At 41.7% G+C, this 15,621-nt stretch overlaps 1 protein-coding gene across 2 annotated transcripts in view; it reads left to right on the top strand.

Annotated features, from left to right (window-relative positions):
• The first annotated feature begins 14,066 nt into the window (after positions 1-14,066).
• itprid2 (ITPR interacting domain containing 2) overlaps positions 14,067-15,621 on the top strand; it is a 205,409-nt gene continuing 203,854 nt past the window's right edge. The window contains exon 1 of one of the 2 annotated variants that reach the window (XM_072261755.1): positions 14,067-14,156. The gene's annotated coding sequence lies outside the window, so the exon portion shown is untranslated. Of the gene's footprint in view, positions 14,162-15,621 lie in introns of both variants that reach the window. The other variant, XM_072261756.1, reaches the window with a different exon arrangement.

The raw sequence follows: 15,621 nt of genomic DNA, 5'->3' as shown, positions 1-15,621 counted from the left end.
TTCGAGACACAACATTTACAAGAAAGACATAAATTAAACACAAACTATACAATAAAGAACACAATTGGAATAAAAACACAAAATCCACTGCAGTGCAAAGAGGTCATAGTGTTTCTATCCTGACTTAATGATTAGAGTTGTATCAGTTGGTTCAAAAACTGAATGGTTAAAGGAACGTAGCTGTTCTTGAAGCTGAAGGTGTGGGACTTCATGCTTCTGTACCTCCTGCCTGATGGCAGTTGCAAGAAAATGGTGCAGCGTGGACGGTGGAGATCTCTAATGACAGATGTTGCCTTCCTAAAGCAGTGCCTCGTGTACATACTTCTGATGGCTGGGAGAGATGTACCCGTGATATTTTGAACTGAATCTACAACTCTCTGCAGCTTCTGATGTTCCTGCACTTTCAAACCACCATACCAGATCATAATGCAACCAGCTGGGATATTTTCAACAGTATATCTGTAAAGTCTATGACCCACAATGTGAAAACATTATTTATGGTGCAAATCTGTAGAAAATTTGTTTGTAGTTATACATTTAATACCTTTTGGCTACAATATCACTATTTATTTAGAATTAGTAAGAAAAAGAGACTGTAGTAGAGCATTAATTAAGATAACATTTAACACTCTTTGTGTATAATGTCTTCACACATGGCAAAAATTACACTTACTTTATGCAAAATCATTTGTTTGTACAGCTTCAATATTAACATCAAGCAGCAGAACATCAAACATTCACCCCATGTACCTGATCTGCCAGTCATAGGTGATGCCTAAATGATGCCTCTTACCTTGCAAAAATATCTGTCAATGTCTGTTTTCAAAACCTTAATTGATCCAACAGCTTTTGTGTTTTTGGAGACAGAATTCCACGTTTCCTGTTTTTTTGTGTGAAAGAACACCTGTTTTTTTAAAAAAAAATCTCAGTCTTGTGCCTTTTGCTCCTGATTCCTCAACCAAAGGCATTTGCTTTTATTAGTTTCACCATTTAACTGAAAGCAACTTAATTCAATTTCTGGAATGGATCTGAATGCAGCGCACTACAAACAAAACATTATTATTTTCCCTTTTTCTATCACACTCCTTTAGGTGAAGCTCAAAAGTTTATTTGTGCCAGTTTTCAGTGTTAAAGACCTTCTTAAATAAGTTCAGAATCAGAATCAAGTTTAATATTACCAGCATATGTCATGTATCGTATTGTACAACAGCAGCAGTACAATGCAATACATGATCAACAAAGAGAAAAAATGAATTACAGTAAGTATATATATTTCTATTAAATTAAAAATAGTAGCACAAAAACAAAAATAATAAATAAGTGAGGTAGTGTTCATGGGTTTAATGTCCATTTAGAAATCAGGTGGCAGAGAGGAAGAAGCTGTTCCTGAATCACTGAACGTGTGCCTTCAGGCTTCTGTACCACCATCCTGATGATAACAATGAGAAAAGGGCATGATCTGAATGGTGGGGATCCTTAATAATGGACATCACCTTTCTGAGGCATCACTCCTTGAAGATGTCTTCAACATTACAGAGGCTTGTACCAATGATGAAGCTGACTAATTTTACAACTTTTTGTAGCTTCTTTCAATTCTGTGCAGTAGCCCACTCCCACCCCCACATACCAGATGGTGATGCAGTCTGTCAGAATGCTCTCTACAGTACATCTGTGGAAATTTTTGAGTGACAAACCAAATCTCCTCAAACTCCTAATGAAATATAGCCGCTGTCTGGAAAGAGTACAGAAAATACTTACAAGCATGTTGCCAGGACTGGAGGGCCTGGGTTAAAGGAAGACATTATCCAGGCTAGCTCTTTATTCCTTGGAACAAAGGAGCATAAAAAACGACTTTAAATATTTAAAACTATGAGAAACATAAAAGTGGATTGTAACAGTTTTTTTTCCCTTAGATTAGAGGAGTCCAAGCTAGGGGGCATAGGTTTAGAGTAAGAGGGAAAAGATTTAACAGGGACCTGATGGGTAATTTTTTCATGCAGAGGTTGGTGAGTATGTGGAATGAGCTGCACGAGGCAGGTACAGTTGTGTCATTTAAGAAGTACTAGGATTGACGCATGGAGTAGATGGGCCTGGGGGGGATATGGGATTGACACCTAGTTTGGTGGACAATGTGCTTGGCATAGAGTCTTTGGACGAAGGGCCAGTATCAATGCTGTTGTGCTCTATAACTCTGTGAATGAATACTGCTCCAATCATAGAGCAGAAACTGCACATCTGCTGAGGAACAGCACTGGGGGATGTTTCCTCGTGCAGGACAGCTTCTGGCAAGAGTTTCTGGCAGTGTATCTGTATGGGCATGAGTGCTCCCTCAGACTGCATGCTTTTTCATTAAGCCCCCAGTACAGACATAATGCTGATGTCACATGAACCAAAAATGTAAAGTTCACCTTTTGTTGACTGCACAATGCAGCAGTGAGGAACAGAGTGCAATTTCCATGCAATTGTAGAATATCTACAGTCTGGTAGGAGGCTGCTCAGGTCATTTTGTAAGGGTCAGTTTTCTAGCAGACCAACCTATCAGTTTCACACCTTCCCCAGCTTTCACCACAGGGGTGGAGCAAGAACTAGCATTCCATAGGTAATGAGGAAAAAAACAGGCAGGCGAGTGGGGAGTGAAATAGCATCAAACAGAGAGAAGTGATAGGTGGAAGTGATAAACACAGAAGCTGATGGAATCTGACAGGAGGGGAAGATGGATCGGGGAACTCAATTTAGGTCAACTTATTTGAGATCTGATTTGCAGAGATGTGTATCAGTCTCTTTTCATAGCCTTTGGTATCAGTGAAACACTGTCCTTGGGTGAACTCTATCAAGTATTATTTGGACTAATGCAGCTGAAAGTCCTGCTGGAAATGCATTTTTGGAGTTGTCCTACTGGTTAGGTCATTGAGGTTAGTTGCACAATAAATAAACAGCACCAAAAATCTTCCACCAAAAGGACTATAGTGACAAATAAAATAAGTTAACCCTCCCAGAAGTATGTCAGGGACTGTTGTACCTGCAATACCCTTTTTTAACCTGGCAAAAACAAATTTCTCAATATAACTCTCCATTAACATTTCTGAATACATTTTGTTCCTGTGCACTGAATTTCGGTGAATTATGTACCTTGGCATAGAAATCTATTTGCTCCACTCTAGTTTCTTATCTATGGCCAATGTTTTTTTTTGTAGACTGACATTGGCACGTAAATCCTGCCTATCAGGAACACATTGCTACATTATCAAAATTTAATTTTTAACCTATTAGAGCTGCAGATATGAACATGAACCACAACCCTGAATAGTCAAAGAATAGAATGAATAGCCGAAGATTGCTGGGAACAAAATAAGCAAAGATTTGTCTTCACAGTAACTAGAATAAAACAGAATGGATAAGATAGCACGGCGCTCCCTACCTGTAAGGTCGACTTATACAGGGCTCTCAAAAGAGAATTGGAAAGCCATGAGAGAAGATATTTGACTGAGGACAAAGAGCACCGTGGAATAGCTTTGTAAAGCAAATCATTCTCCACTCCACTCCAATGGGCTGCACAAGAAGAAGAAGTTAAAGAACTCGTATTAACTTGATGGGCTGAAAGGCCTTCATCTATGTATAGTGAATCAAAATTAGCTGGCAGGAATATGTCACTCTGCTTGGTGTCTTTTTCTGAAGTGTGACAAGTTTCCCAGAGAATACACAGATGATTATCCGATAATAATCACCCGTGTTGCAGGGTGAACGGACTCGCCAGAATAAGCAGCTTTGGGCTTCAATCATATCCCAGCTGCACTCCTAGCTTTGCTGATTCATTACGGCTCTAACCATGTGCAAAATTGTTGTATTTCTATTCACAATAAATACTACCTGTCCAATTATTGTCTGTCAATCCATTCCAGCTCATCAGTGAAGTGAGAGCTGGTGTCCTTGGCAGTGCTATCTGATCATTTATACCTTGGTGACTGATGTTCTACTTGTCTTGGTCAGGATGATTCAGCTTTGAACTCAGACCTTCCTTCAAATATGATGAGAAGTTTGAATTCCTGAAGCAGGCTGAAAGTGAGTACCATTAACATTAATGCACATTTGACGGCCAAGTGCACAAAAGCTCTGGTACAAATGAATTATTTGGGAATCAAGAGGAAAATATTCCATTCTTTCAGTTCTTACTTACCATGAAGTAATATGACCGTGACTGTTGAAAGTCACCTGTCTCAGCCAAGCCATCAGTGCAGGAGTTTCTTAGACCAGTACCAACAATTTAGACCAACTATCTTCAGAGATTTCATTTAAAGAAACTTCCCTCCAAATGATGATGTCATAACAGGGAATGCTGCTAAGGATTACATGTCTTCATATCAAGAATCAATCCAGGCCTGTGTGCAGCAGAGTCAAGTAACATTCAAGCATGGGCTGTTAAGTAGCTGGTGTAATCACTTGCATTTGGTAATAGTTTTTCTGCTGAACATCAAATCTTCCACCTTTTTTGTCAGGAGGTAAGATGATTTCCCAATGACCAGAAATATGATAGAATCGATCACATATACTGTGTATGGAACTGTTGTGGAGCCCTGTGAATGTAGCAAATATTAATTCAAACAAAACCAGGCTTCAGTTCTTATTGTAAGTGTAAATAAGTTCAAGAAGCTACAAATATTCTTCAAATATTTTTGCTGTAAAATGCAAGCAGTAAATTGAAGTTGCAGGCATAAACTGCTCCTCGGACGAAGACATTGCATATGTATCAGCCATACATTGAAATGATGGGATTGTGTTAATTGCCCTGCATCAACTATGGGTTTAAGGAATTTGCACCACTGTGTGAGTTCAGGGAAGCGTCCCAGCCAAGGTATTTGACTGTTCAGAGGTGTCTTCCACATGCAATTCAAAGGAAGCATTGTCAACCCAAAGTACTGAAGTAAACAATGTCATTGAAATTATTGAAACCCACATGTTGTGACTGTGATTGAAATCACCGGAGAGACACTGGAGTTAGTGATTTAGAAGTCTATTCAAGCAGGTATCATTCTGGAGACACGCTCAGTAGTGGCTCACAAACTCAAAGTACATCACATCTTTATGCCCTTAAGATCAATGTTAACACACAGGCCTCTGAACAGTTGTCAGGATGTGAGCTACAAATTACAATGGGAGACAGAAAATGCATGTCAAAAGGACAATGTTATGATAGTCATAGGGATATCAATATGTAGGCAGATTGGGAAAATCAAATTGCTGTGAGATCCCAAGAGATGGAATTTGTAGAATGCTTATGAGATGGCTTTTTAGAACAGTTTGTAGTTAAGCCCACTAGGAAAAAGGCAATTCTGGATTTGGTGTTGTGTAATGAACTGGATTTAATTAGAGAGCTTAAGGTAAAGGAGCCATTAAGAGACAGTGATCATAATATGATGGAATTTGAGAGGTAGAAGCTAAAGTCAGACGTATCATTATTAAAGTGGAGTAAAGGTAATTACAGAGGCATAAGAGGGGAGCTAGCCAAAGTTGATTGGAAGGAGATACCAGCAGGAATGATGGCAGAACAGTAAGGCTGAAGTTCTGGGAGCCATTCGGAAGGTGCATCCCAAAAATGAGAAGTATTTGAAAGGGAGGATGTCGCAATCGTGGCTGAGAAGGGCAGTCAAAGACAACATAAGAGCAAAGGTGAGGGTGTATAATATACACAAATTAGTGTGATGATAGAATCAGAATCAGGATCAGGTTTAATATCACTGGCATATGTTGTGAAATGTGTTGTTCTGCAGCAGCAATATTTTCAATATATAATTAAAATACTATAAATTACAATTAGAAATATACATATCTAAAAGTTAAATTAGATAAGTAATGCAAAAAGAGAGCTTAAAAAAAAGAAAAAATATATAGTTCATTGTCCATTCAGAAATCTGATGATAGTGGGGAAGAAGCTGTTCCTAAAATGTTGAGTATGTATCTTTAGTCTCCTCTACCTCCTCCTAGATGGTAGTAATGAGAAAAGGGCATCTCCTGGGTGATAGGGGTCCTTAATGATGGATGCCACCTTTTTGAGGCATCGATTTTTGAAGATGACCTAAATGCTGGGGTGGCTAGTGCCAGTGATTGGGCTAGCGAAGTATGTAATCTTCTGTGGCTTTCTCTGATCCTGTGCAATGGCTCCAACATACCAGATGGTGATGCAACCAGTTAGAATTCTATGACAATGAGTACTCAAATAATGTGAGAATTTGCTGATTGCCAATTAGAATGCTTTCCATGGTACATCTGTAGAAATCTGCAAGTATCTTTGGTGACATGCCAATTCTCCTCAAATTCCTAATGAAATACAGCTGCTCTTATGCCTTCTTTGTAATTGCATCAATTTGCTGAGCCCAGTATAGACCTTCAGAGATGTTGACACCCAGGAAATCAAAACTGCTCGCTCTTTCCACTACTGATCCCTTCCCCTTCCTGAAATCCACAATTATTTCCTTGGTCTCACTGATGTGAAGTGGAAGGTTGTTGTTGTGACACCACTCAATAACATGATCTATGCAGCTCCTATATGCATCCTCGTCACCATATGATTCTCTGCCAATAATAGTGTGTCATTGGTAAATTTATAGTTGGTGTTTGAGCTGTGCCTAGCCACACGATCATTGGTGTAGAGAGAGTAGAGTATCAGTCTAAGCACGCATCCTTGAGGTGCGCCAGGGTTGATTATCAGAGAGGTGGCGATTTTATTTCCAATATGCACTGCCTGTGGTCTCCCAATGAGGAAGTGAAGCATCCAGTTGCAGGGGGAGCAACAGACACCAAGGTTTTGGACCTTCTTGAGGGTACGATGACGTTGAACACTGAGCTGTAATCAATAATCAGCAGTCTGACGTAGGTATTGCTGTTGTCTAGGTGATACAAGGCCAAGTCGAAAGCTAGTGAGATTGCATGAGCTGTAGATCTACTGTGATTAGAGGCAAACTGCAGTGGGTCCAGATCATTGCTTAGGCAGGAGTTGATTGTGGATATGACTGGCCTGTCAGAGCATTTCAAACCAATAGATGTGAGTGCATCTCTGTGATAGTTGTTGAGGCAGCTCACACTGCTCTCTTGGGCACTGGTGTGATTGTTGCCCTTTTGAAGTAGGTGGGAACCTCCAACTGCAGCAGTGAGAAATTGAAGATATCTTTGAACACGCCCACTAGTCGGTTGGCACAGGTTTTTAGTGCCCTACCAGGTAAACCATCAGGGCCTGACACTTTGCGAAGATTCACTCTCTTGAAAGATGTTCTGACTTTGGCCTCCCAGACAGAGATCACGGAGTCACCAGATGCTGCAGGGATTCGCACAGGTGTAGTTTTTTTTCTGCCTTTCAAAGAGTGCATCAAAGGTGTTTAGCTCAAGTGGCAGTGAGGCATCACGGCCATTTATGATGTTAGGCTTCACTTTGTAGGAAGTAGTGGCCTGCAAACCCTGCCAGAGCTGATGTGCATCCGATTCTGTCTCTGACTTAAATCAGAATTGGCTTTTTTTTGCTCTAAAAATAAACTTCTGTAGGTTATACCTGGACTTCTTGTATAGTTCTGGATCACTGGTGTTGAATGCCACAGGTCCAGATCTCAGTGGACTACGATTCTCCTGGTTCATCGAACGCTTTTGGTTTGGGTATGCCCAGTAGGTACTTGCTCTGCCCCAGAAGGTTGTGGAGGCCAAGTCTCTGGATGCTTTCAAGGAGGAGATGGATAGAGCTCTTAAAGATAGCGGAATCAAAGGTTATGGGGATAAGGCAGGAAATGGATACTGATTGTGGATGATCAGCCATGATCACAGTGAATGGCGGTGCTGGCTCGAAGGGCCGAATGGCCTACTCCTGCACCTATTGTCTATTTAAGTCACACACTCACCCAAACAGCTCTTGACGAAGGTGGTGACAATTGTGCCATATTCATTCAGTTTCAAGGGTGAATCCTTGAATATTGTCCAGTCCACGGACTCAAAGCAGTCCTGTAAGCTCTCCTCCACCTGCCTTGACTATAACTTCTTGGTCCTCACCAACGCTGCTCTGGTCTTTAGTCTCCGTCTATGTTTCAGGAGTGGAAGTACAGCCAGGTGATTGGGAAGCTTTAAAAGCCAGCAGAAGACAACTAAAAAATTGTCTATACTTCAGAAACTCAGTTACAGAGAAAGGTTGAATAGGTTAGGACTCTATTCCCTGGAGCGTAGAAGAATGAGGGGAGATTTGATAGAGGTATATAAAATTATGATGGGTATAGATAGAGTGAGTGCAAGCAGGCTTTTTCCACTGAGGAGAAAAAAACCAGAGGACATGGGTTAAGGGTGAGGGGGGAAAAGTTTAAAGGGAAAATTAGGGGGGGCTTCTTCACACAGAGAGTGGGGGGAGTATGGAATGAGCTGCCAGATGAGGTGGTAAATGCGGGTTCTTTTTTAACATTTAAGAATAAATTGGAGAGATACATGGATGGGAGGTGTATGGAGGGATATGGTCCGTGTGCAGGTCAGTGGGACTAGGCAGAAAATGGTTCGGCACAGCCAAGAAGGGCCAAAAGGCCTGTTTCTGTGCTGTAGTTTTTCTATGGTTTCTATGGTTTCTAAATCCATAAGGAGAGAAAAGAGATATGAATGAGGGTATGAAAAGTTTTTTCAGAAATATAAAGAGTAAAAGAGAGTCAAGACTGGAACATGGACTGCTGGAAAATGATGCTGGAGAGGTAGTAACCGGGGAAAGAAATGGCGGATGAACATAGTAAGTATTTTGCGTTAGTCTTCACTGTTGAAGACACTAGCAGTACACCAGGAATTTGAGAATGTCAGGGTGCAGAGGTGAGTGTAGTTGCTATTACTAAAGAGAAGGTGCTTGGGAAGCTGAAAGCTCTGAAGGTAGGTAAGTCACCTGGACCAGATGGACTAAACCCCAAGGTTCTGAAAGAGGTCACTGAAAAGATTGTGAAGGCAGTAGTAATGATCTTTCAAGAATCACCTGATTCTGGAATGGTTCTGCATGACTGGAAAATTGCAAATGTCAGACCACTCTTTTTGAAGGGAAGGAGGCTGAGGAAAGGAAATTATAAGCCAGTTGGCCTGACTTCAGTGGTTGGGAAGATGTTGGAGTCCATTATTAAGGATGAGGTTTCAGGGTACTTGGAGACACATTAAATAGATCAAAGTCAGCATGGTTTCCTTCAGGGGAAATCATGCCTGACAAACCTGTTGGAATTCTTTGAGGAAATAACAGGCAGGATAGACAAAGTAGAATCAGTGGGCTCTATACCACTAAACACATCTTTTCCTACCCTCCACTTTCTGCTTTCCAGTGGGATCACTCTCCACACGACTCCCTTCTCCATTACTTCCTCTCCACTGATCTGCCTCCTGTCACTTATCCTTGCAAGTTGAACATGGGCTACACCTGTCCTTACACCTCCTCCTCACTACCTTCCAGGTGAGGCAACACTTCATCTGTGAGTCTGTTGGGGTCATTTACTGTATCCGGTGCTCTTGTATATCGATGAGACCAGATGTAGATTACGGGGAGAAGGCAGGGGAATGGAGTTGAGGAAGAGAATGGATCAGCCATGATGGAGGAGATTCAATGGGCTGAATGGCCCATTTCTGCTCCTATGTCTTATGGTCTAATGGTCAAGGGCATCTAGGGTGAACCTTGCAAAAGATGTTCATAAACTCTGAATGAGTGAAAGGGCAATATCAAATTTAAGATTAAATAGAAATAACTCAATATTTGCAAAAACAGACAATTATCTCTAGTACAGGGGTTCCTGACCTTTTTTATGTCATGGACCCTCTACATTAACTTGAGGGGTCCATGCACCCCATGTTGGGAACCATTGCAGTTAGCCAAAGCAAAGGAATGATCAGATGACATCACATTAATAACAATATGCAGAGTTCAACAGGTATGAAAGATTGCTGAAAGCAATGTTGCCTCGATGACAAAACATTTATCCAATTTGACATTAGAAGCTGATTGGCTAATTAAACAGCTCTCAAATTGTTACACACTGACTTTGGTTCTTTACAGGAATGGGACCCACTCTCGGGGTCTCACGACTGGCCATTATTTGACATACCAAGGATGCGGCCTAGAAGATTAGCTCGCCCTCAGAGCTTCGGGATTTTGTGGCTCTGGAGGCGGGCAGACTCGAGGTCGGTGCCTCTGCAGCAAATCGGTGTGTCGTGGGAATACACGGAAGATTGTAAGCAGCAAGCTGGCTGCTGGCTGTGTGCCCAGAGACCCAAGTTCTTTGGGCACAGAACTTGAAAAAAGCAATGCAATGGACTTTTAACATCTTAAATCAGCGAGTTGTTTGTTCTGTCTCCCCTCTCGCTGTGAAATGGAGACATCTTTTTTTCCCTTATTAGGGAGAGATAGAGAGAGAGCCTGTGGTACGTTGAATTACTGGGTGCTGTGTTCTTACTTGCATGTTATCAGAGGTCAAGTCAAAAGTCCAATACATGAATAAAAGAGACTTCAAAGTACTTTACACTTTATTGTCACCAAACAATTGGTACTAGAACGTACAATCATCACAGCAAAATTTGATTCAGTGCTTCACACTCCCTAGATTACAAATATTAAATATTAAAAATAGTTAAAATTAGTAAATATTAAAAAATTAAATTATAAATCATAAATAGAAAATAGAAAAATGGGAAGTAAGGTAGCGCAAAAAAAATGAGAGGCAGTTCCGGATATTTGGAGGGTATAGCCCAGATCCGGGTCAGGATCCATTCAGCTGTCTTATCACAGCTGGAAAGAAGCTGTTCCCAAATCTGGCCGTACGAGTTTTCAAGCTCCTGAACCTTCTCCTGGAGGGAAGAGGGACGAAAAATGTGTTGGCTGGGTGGGTCATGTCCTTGATTATCCTGGCAGCACTGCTCCGACAGCGTGCAGTGTAAAGTGAGTCCACGGACAGAAGATTGGTTTGTGTGATGTGGTGCACCGTGTTCACGATCTTCTGCAGCTTCTTTCAGTCTTGGACAGGACAACTTCCATACCAGGTTGTGATGCACCCTAGAAGAATGCTTTCTACGGTGCATCTATAAAAATTAGTGAAGGTTTTAGGGGACAGGCCAAATTTCTTTAGTTTTCTCAGGAAGTAAAGGCACTGGTGGGCCTTCTTGGCAGTGAACTCTGCTTGGTTGGACCAAGTCAGGTCATTTGTGATTTATAGTCAAGTCAAATAGCCAAATTTATTTTGTACTGATGGGACAGGATCTTGACCTCCACTGAATTCTTTCACCAGTTTAAACTCTGCTCCAAATTCTAGCATCTGATGTCTCTTGTTTCTTCAGTGGAATCTGTCTCTTTGATTCAGCAGAATGGAAATTTAATGAAAAGTTGCAATTTACATTCACTGACCATGTTGTTTAAATGTTGCTCTTTGGCTGAATGTCTGAATATAATGCATTGCCTTCATGCCAGACATGGTCTCTGCACATGTTGGTGCATGTTGCAATCCAGATACAGTAACTGGTACTTTACATTGGTTTCTTGTAAACCCTGATGGCTGACATTCTGTGCCAATGGCTCTGTTTCCTGTCATTTGTGATCTTTGACCAGTTTGGACAGAAATGCAGCCCCACCCATGCTGCCAGAGTCAACAACAACTGTAATGTAGCAAAATGATGTAAGGTATAGTGAAAGACTGCTCAAATGGCCTATTTCCATCGTGTTTTCTGTTCCACTTAACACTAGACCTCTACTTGATTTCTTTTACAGGCACGCCTATTGTGGAATAGTATTATATGGAGTGAAGAATGTTATTTTTAAGCTAATTTGAAAAGTTTTCATTTATTGTTCGATAGCAAATTACATTTGAAAAATATCTACTTTGCACCATTAAAGTTTGGGTCCAAGTGAACCTCTGGTTTGGTAAGAAGTCATTGTTACAGCATACTTTGGCTGATAATGGATATCATAAACACTGTTTCTAAACTCAGTTCAACTGGAAAGCAGACATCGTCTCAGTTCTCATTTCTCTGAATTAAAAAGTAGCTGCCATGCAAATATATTTGTGTGGGGGGATTTCTCCTGGTGTCCAATTGCTGAAAGAAGAAGCTTAAACGATAATTAAGATCCTGCAGGCTGCAGTCCTTTGAGAACTGTGACTGGCACTGATATCTCTTCATGTGTGGGCCTTGTATAGCTAGGGGCACCTTCCAAATAAACTTGCCAGAGTTGCTGAAGCTGCCCACTAGTATGGGCAGGCAAATCCTATGGGTCTGGAGTCAGACACACTATAAAAACAGATTAATGTGCAGTTGTCTTTTGGCAATACATTTGAATTCCCATGCACAAACTTGGTTTGACAAAGTAAGATTGGTCGTTTGAAGCTGAGTAATTGTTTTTATAGTGCCTTTGATAATTATCATATTAAATGCTTCTATCGAAATGCATTAATATTATTCAATTTTTGCTTTTAATTAAAATAAACATATCAGAATTAATGTGATTAAATGCATTTAAAGACAAGTTTGGGAATTCAATTTAATATGGCACAATTGTAAAACTGCAGCAAATTTTAAAATGAAACAGATGTGATTTTCCCTAGCGGCCAAAACTATAATTAATCATTTATATTACAGTTTATATGCGTGGATTCTTTGCCTCTTTATGAAGGTCCAGACTCCCAGCTTTTTTGATGTTTTAATCTAAACTATTCGACATGCGTTCTGCAGGTCTGTTCAATTTATCAATGCGTTGATAAAGCAAAATAAATAGAAATTCATTTTATACGCTTATTTTAAATTAATGTTCAGCACTGTCAACTTTCAGTTACTGTTTGCTTACAGAGGAAATTGTGAAACCTTACATTGAATTCGGTGGGTGGCGAAGTTAAATACGCCTTGGTCAGCGCAGTATTACAAACCGATAGAAGAGTTACCGGCCCTTGGGAATATTACTCCTCCGCAACCTTCTACTTAGCACAAATGCTCAAATGGTTCCTGGTTATCTTCAGAGATATCACCGCTCCCCCCCCCCCCACACACACACCCAAAAAAGGAAAGGAGATCTGACAAGTTTTCCATGCTGACCATTCCAGCGAATCTAACCTTGATTAGGTAGCGGGCTTCCTGGAGATGTTCCCAACCTGACTCTGTTGCTGTAGTCAGTTCTCCAGTCTTTAAAAATGGAGTTAAAATGTGATTAGATGAGCAATATTGTTTTCTCATCGCCCTTTGTACCTTTACCGTGCACTTATCGTAGGGACACATACAAAACGCTGGAGAAACTCAGCAGGCCGGGCAGCATCTATAGAAAAGAGTAAACAGATGACGTTTCGGGCCGAAACCCTTCGACCACAAACTCTTGTTTGTGATTTACCATGGGATCTGACCTTCAACCCTTTCATGTTTCAAAGTCACACATTCTCCATGGGTGGTTGGATCAGGGTCAGATCCGAAATGTGTGAAGTGCAATCCATGGTCCAATTAAATGTGGCACAATAATCTAGATATGTGTAATTGAGACGTTTATAACAGTATATTTATTACCGAGGGATCTTTCGTGTCACACGCAACGACAAGCTCACCTTTTCACACACAGATGAGATCAATGGAAATAAACACCTACTAAACAATGGTAAACAAAACACCAAATCCTCGTTTCAACATTATTTACTCACAACGCGTGAAAAGTCAGGGCGGTTCAATATTAGAGATTATTATTAATGAATCAATTATTATTAATGAATACCAGGTTACTCTCCATGTTTACTTCCCTTTGCCTTACAGTTTTAAATAAAATGCGCCTTCATACAACCGTACATCCCCCATGTCTAATTTTGAATTTCTTTTGGTGTTTTCATTTTGCCCGCAAAACTAACTTAAGGCAACAAGGTTCAAAGTCTCAGTCACAAATAATACTATTAGGCACGGGAAAGGTGTGCAGTAAAAGTGGTCACTGCTGCAGCACCTACGGGCTCCACCAGACCGTCCGTGACCTCCCCGGCCCCGCGCTCGATGCTGCTGCAGTGTGCGCGTTAGGTGCCAGAAACGGGTTGGATGAACGAGCGGCGCAGGAAGGCTCCTTTCAGGCAGTGTTTACAGTAAACGAACGGAAGCGGAAGTACTCCAATAAGTTGGGCAAGTTTTGTCACTTCGGTTGTTCACTTTTCGCCAAAGACGGTACGAGGATTGGCTCGGTACGGTAGGAATCCGGCATTTTCCTAGTTCCGCTTATTCTTGCTCCCAACTCGGCTGTGGGCGAGTTTTCGGGAGATGCCGAGTGACAGGAGAGATTGACAGTGTGTCTCACAGAGCGGAGTCAGAGGGAGACAGTGTGTGCCTGAGAGAGAGGGAGAAGTGAGCAAAGAGAGAGAGAGAGAAAGAGAGAGACTGAGAGTCTGTGAGAGAAGGAGAGCGACTGAATGAGATGAGGGTAAGAACATGCGTGCCTTTGTGTGTGCGGGAGAGAGAGAGGGAGAATGTGATGGGAGTGACGGACAATGAGTGAATGAGCAGGAGTAAGAGAGTACTTGAGTGGGAAAGAGAAACGCGGGCAGCCAGTGTGGTGGTGTGGGGGAGGGGAGAGAGATAGACGGTGTGAGTGTCAGAGAGAGAGGGGGACAATGCGACTTGACAGGCATGTTGCGAGTGTCACAAGGAGAGAGAACGAGAGTGTGTCACGAAGAGAAGGAGCGAGAAAGAGGGACAGAAAACAATCGAGTGATGGTCAGAGAGAGAGAGATAGAATGAATGAATGACAGCGACAGAGAACCAGCGAGCCACAGAAATTATATGTGAATGACAGGTGGGGATTTAGAATAATCTAGAATATAGGTCAGGGGAAGAGAGAGAGAGAGACTCTGAGTAACAGAGAAAAGAAGTGTGTGGCAGAGACTGAGTGACATAGAAAGAGACTGAGTGGCAGAGAGAGGCCATATGAATGACAGAGATAGTGCGCATGGGGTAGGGTCAGGGGGTGAAGATAGAAAACGTGAATGAGTACCCTAGGGAGGATGAGTAAATTATGAATCAAAGAAAAAAATGATAAAATTAGGTTAAGCAAGGGAAACATAGCAACAAGTAGCTTGTTGCTACAAGGGAAAAAAACCCACCAAGTAGCTTAAATCAGGCGAACTGAATGTCGGAGAAGAAAACACTGGAAATTGGTGCTGAATGGGAACAAGGAAAGGACAGAAAGTAACTGGTTTAGATGAAAAGGAAGACTATGGGTAACAAGAAAAGGAAAGGTACGTGGCATCCGGAGTTTCTCTGGTTAGCGGACTATTTCCCCCCAAGGCCTCTCTGATGTAGTGGGGAACCGCGTACGAGGCAAGTTACAGCAGTGTTTTGCCATTACCTTCTGCCGGGTGAGTTTCCAAAGAGATCACCAGCTCTTAACCCAGCACGGATGGAAAGTATGCAGGGGAGCCGGCTGGATTCGAACTCGGGACCTTTTGTCCCGAAGTCCGGCACCAATACCACTATGCGAATTTGGTGGAAAAAAGGAGAGGTCCGGGACACAAAACTGAGTGACAGTCAGGGAGGGGAAAGGGGTTAACCAGCCAGTGCAGTGTACCCCTGTGGTCACCCCGTCAACAACATCCCCCTTTGGATACTGTTGCAGGGGGAAGTGACCTAACAGGCATAAGTTATTGTGTCTGG

Source organism: Mobula birostris, chromosome 6 (genome assembly GCF_030028105.1).
Source record: "Mobula birostris isolate sMobBir1 chromosome 6, sMobBir1.hap1, whole genome shotgun sequence".
Taxonomy (NCBI): domain Eukaryota; kingdom Metazoa; phylum Chordata; class Chondrichthyes; order Myliobatiformes; family Myliobatidae; genus Mobula; species Mobula birostris.
This window is presented reverse-complemented; position numbering and strand designations above follow the sequence as displayed.